Source organism: Triticum dicoccoides, chromosome 3A, assembly GCF_002162155.2.
Source record: "Triticum dicoccoides isolate Atlit2015 ecotype Zavitan chromosome 3A, WEW_v2.0, whole genome shotgun sequence".
Taxonomy (NCBI): Eukaryota; Viridiplantae; Streptophyta; class Magnoliopsida; order Poales; family Poaceae; genus Triticum; species Triticum dicoccoides.
The window spans coordinates 735,120,353-735,125,660 of NC_041384.1; positions in this window are offsets into that span (position 1 = coordinate 735,120,353).

Genomic DNA, 5,308 nt, shown 5'->3' on the forward strand with positions numbered 1-5,308 from the left:
ATATACCTACGTACCCCCAAACGATCAGATACAGAGCCAAAACCCTAATTCCACCGCAAGAACCTTCTGTATCCACGAGATCCCATCTTGGGGCCTGTTCCGAAGCTCCGCCGGAGGGGGCATCCAACACGGAGGGCTTCTACATCAACACCATAGCTTCTCCGATGAAGTGTGAGTAGTTTACCTTAGACTTTCGGGTCCATAGTTATTATCTAGATGGCTTCTTCTCTCTTTTTGGATCTCAATACAATGTTCTCAACCTCTCTTGTGGAGATCTATTCGATGTAACCTTCTTTTTGCGGTGTGTTTGTTGAGACCGATGAATTGTGGGTTTATGATCAAGATTATGTATGAACTATATTTGAATCTTCTCTGAATTCTTATATGTATGATTGGTTATCTTTGCAAGTCTCTTCGAATTATCAGTTTGGTTTGGGCTACTAGATTGATTTTTCTTGCAATGGGAGAAGTGCTTAGCTTTTGGTTCAATCTTGCGGTGTCCTTTCCCAGTGACAGTAGGGGCAGCAAGACACGTATTGTATTGTTGCCATCGAGGATAACAAGATGGGGGTTTTATCATATTTCATGAATTTATTCCTCTACATCATGTCATCTTGCTTAAGGTGTTACTCTGTTTTCATGAACTTAATACTCTAGATGCATGCTGGATAGCGGTCGATGAGTGGAGTAATAGTAGTAGATGCAGCCAGGAGTCGGTCTACTTGTCTTGGACATGATGCCTATATACATGATCATACCTAGATATTCTCATAACTATGCTCAATTCTGTCAATTGCTCAACAGTAATTCGTTCACCCACCGTAAAATACTTATGCTCTTGAGAGAAGCTACTAGTGAAACCTATGGCCCCCGAGTCTGTCTTCATCATATAATCTTCCAATACTTAGTTATTTCCTTTGCTTTTTTACTTTGCTTTTTTTTACTTTGCATTTTTATCACAAAAATACCAAAAATATTATCTTATCATGTCTATCAGATCTCACTCTCGTAAGTGACCGTGAAGGGATTGACAACGCCTTATTGCGTTGGTTTCGAGGAGTTATTTGTTTTGCGCAAGTACTACGGACTCGCGCGCAGCCTCCTACTGGATTGATACCTTGGTTCTCGAAACCTGAGGGTAATACTTACGCTACTTTGCTGCATCATCCTTTCCTCTTCAAGGAAATCCAACGCAGTGCTCAAGAGGTAGCATAGTACAATCCAAACTTGATCAAGTTAGGATTAGTATTACTTTCGACATGCACCACATGTTGCCTCACTTCAATCTAAGTCATGTTTAGGCAGAGAAGTAGCAGTAGCACGAAGGTAAGAGAGGAAACATCCTATTAGCTACCTATACCAACCTAAATTAACCCCCAAAACCCCTAAACCACCTCCTTTAAAAAAAACCAACCCCTGAAATGCTGACGCGTGGAAGCTTATTGGTCCCGGTTGGTGCTACCAACCGGTACCAAAGGCCCTCGTGCCTAGGCTCGCTGGAGCGGCCACGTGGAGGCCTATTTGTCCCGGTTGGTATAAGAACGGGGACTAAAGACCTAGGGCATTAGTAACGACACTTTAGTCCCGGTTCCCCAACCGGGACAGATGGGCCTTATGAACCGGGACAAATGGCCCTTTTTCTACTAGTGTATGAATGCCTCCGGTGGTGTACCAGGATGTGTGATGACCCACAAGTATAGGGGATCTATCGTAGTCCTTTCGATAATTAAGAGTGTCGAACCCAACGAGGAGCAGAAGGAAATGATAAGCGGGTTCCAGCAAGGTATTCTCTACAAGTACTGAAATAAGTGGTAACAGATAGTTTGGTGATAGGATAATTTGTAATGAGCAACAAGTAACAAAAGTAAATAAGGTGCAGCAAGGTGGCCCAATCCTTTTTGTAGCAAAGGACAAGCCTGGACAAACTCTTATATGATGTAAAGCGCTCCCAAGGACACATGGGAATATCGTCAAGCTAGTTTTCATCACGCTCATATGATTCACGTTCGGCACTTTGATAATTCTGTATGTGAGTGGACCGGTGCTTGGGTGATGCCCTTACTTGGACAATCATCCCACTTATGATTAACCTCTATTGCAAGCATCCGCAAATACAACAAAAGTATTAAGGTAAACCTAACCATAGCATGAAACATATGGATCCAAATCAGCCCCTTACGAAGCAACGCATAAACTAGGGTTTAAGCTTCGGTCACTCTAGCAACCCATCATCTACTTATTACTTCCCAATGCCTTCCTCTAGGCCCAACAGATGCTGAAGTGTCATGTAGTCGATGTTCACATAACACCACTAGAGGAGAGACAACATACATCTCAGCAAAATATCGAACGAATACCAAATTCACATGACTACTAATAGCAAGACTTCCCCCATGTCCTCAGGAACAAAAGTAACTACTCACAAAGCATAAACATGTTCATAATCATAGGGGTAATAATGTGCATATAGGATCTGAACATATGATCTTCCACCAATTAAACCAACTAGCATCAACTACAAGGAGTAATTAACACTACTAGCAACCTACTAGCACCAATCCCGGACTTGGAGACAAGAATTGGATACAAGAGATGAACTAGGGTTTTGAGATGAGATGGTGCTGATGAAGATGTTGATGGAGATTGCCCTCTCCCGATGAGAGGAGCGTTGGTGATGACGATGGCGATGATTTCCCCCTCCGGGAGGGAAGGTTTCCCCGATAGAATAGCCCCGCCAGAACCCTAGATTGGCTCCGCCAAGGTTACTCCTCGTGGCGGCGGAGTTTCGTTCAAGAAGATGGCTGTCGGTGTCAAAACCGGTGGATCTCGGGTAGGCGGTCCCGAACTGTGCGTCTAGGCCAGATGGTAACAGGAGGCAAGGGACACGAAGTTTTACCCAGGTTCGGGCCCTTTTGATGGAGGTAAAACCCTACGTCCTGCTTGATTAATATTGATGATATGGGTGTTACAAGAGTAGATCTACCACGAGATCAGAGACGCTAAACCCTAAAAGCTAGCCTACGGTATGATTGTATGTTGTGATTGTTGTCCTACGGACTAAAACCCTTCGGTTTATATAGACACCGGAGAGGGTTAGGGTTACACAAGGTCGGTTACAAAGGAGGAGATATCCATATACGTATTGCCTAGCTTGCCTTCCACGCCAAGTAGAGTCCCATCCGGACACGAGACGAAGTCTTCAATCTTGTATCTTCATAGTCTAACAGTCCGGCCAATGGAGATAGTCCGGCTATCCGGAGACCCCCTAATCCAGGACTCCCACAGTAGCCCCTGAACCAGGCTTCAATGACGATGAGTCCGGTGCACAGTATTGTCTTCGACATTGCAAGGCGGGTTCCCTCTCCAAATACATGACAGAAGAGGTTGAATGCGAGGATAGTGTCCGACCCTGCAAAATAAGTTCCACATTTCACCGTAGAGAGAATAATGTTTTCACAGATCTAATCCGCTAGCTTGTTTTGGCAACATGACGTTACGTCATGGCCCGGTGATTATTTGAACCGTTTCTTTTAACCAGCCCCACACATAACGCGAGGCAGTTTTTCGACACGTCTTATCAAAGCAGAGATCGTGTCCCCTTATTACGGGATTCTCATCAATACGGGTGTGGGTAACCCAACCGCGCCATTAATTACGGTGCTTGGGGGATAAGCGATTTTTACCAAGCAAGGGGGGACGCTTAGTTTTGTCCGCCCATATAAAGGGATAAGGATTCACCTTTCTATCCACACCTTCTTCCTCCTCTGCTCATCCGCTCCTGCACACTGCTCTAGCGCCCAAGTCCTCACTTCCATCTCAACCTTCTCCAACCATGTCCGGAGCGAGAGGCAAGTGGATGGTCTCCTCCGTCACGGAAGGGGACGTCAAGAAACTGAGGAGAGCCGGATACCTGCCCGATGACATCACGCACTGGCTCCCAAATAAGGGACAGCTCATCCCCACCCCCGAGCCCCATGAGAGGGTGGTATTCCTCACCCATTTCCTCCGCGGACTAGGATTCCCTCTCCATCCCTTTATCCGGGGGATCTTGTTCTATTACGGCCTGGATTTCCACGATCTGGCGCTGAACTTCATCCTCAACATCTCGGCGTTTATCGTCGTGTGCGAGGCCTTCCTCCGCATCAAGCCCCACTTTGGCTTATGGATGAAGACCTTCAATGTCAAGCCGAAGGTAGTGAGCGGCCGCCAGGCGGAGTGCGGAGGCGCCATGGTGGGCAAGATGCCCAACATCACATGGCTCGAGGGCACCTTCATGGATACCATAAAGGGGTGGCAATCGGGGTGGTTCTATATCACCGAGCCGCGCGATCCCGCTTGGGTAGCGGCCCCCGAGTTCCGATCTGGCATCCCCATGCGGCTCACCTCCTGGAAAGAGAAGGGCCTGTCCTGGGGTAATTCAAAAGAGCCGACCGGACTCCAGTCATGTATTCAGAACATGGTGGACAAGAAGCTCAAGCTTTTCAACATAGTCCAGGTTATGCTCGTCCGCCGGATACTCCCGTGCCAACAACGGGAGTTTACCTTGTGGGAGTTCAATCGGGCGCAGCACCGAACTCTAAAGAGGCTCTTCGATACGACTCATGAAGATGCATGGAGGGTGTTGTTCAAGAGTGCCGAGGTCCCTCACCCCATTACTGAGGATCGCGGATTCAGCGCGAAGCGCCACGCTAGTGCGGTAAGTTGTTTTATCTTTTACAGGATACTTGTTTTCTATACAGATTGACTCTATGCGAGATCTAAACTCCCGTAATTTTGTCAGGACTGGCAGAAGATGGCCGGATAGATTGACTGTCCAGCTCCCTTGCCCGAAGGCCCCACAGACGCTCTTCTAACGAAGATGCTGACTCCGGCCCCTTATAAGGTGCCGGAGAAGACCAAGAAGGCCAAGGGAGCTCGAAAGAGTTCCCGACGCCAGGCGTCATCGGACTCACCGTACGATGACTCTGCGGCGCACTCTTCCCCCGAAGACGAGGAAGAGGAAGAAGAGGCTCCCCCATCGACTGGGGGAGACAAGAAAAGGAAGGCCGCCCCAACTAGGGAGACCGGAGGGTCCAAGAAGGGAAGGATGCACCTTCCGGACAGCTCCACCACCGCTGACGAAAGTGAAGACGAGTGGTTGCCCAGGGCCAAGCCCCAAGGGAGATCGTAAGTATTCGGATACCAAAGTAACCCATAGGATTCCTTTGTCGCTTTCCCTAACGCCGAACTCAATTGTGTAGGCCGCCCCGAGCCAATATCGAGCTATCCTCGGACAGCTCCCTGGGCTCGTCGGACATGGATAGCGATC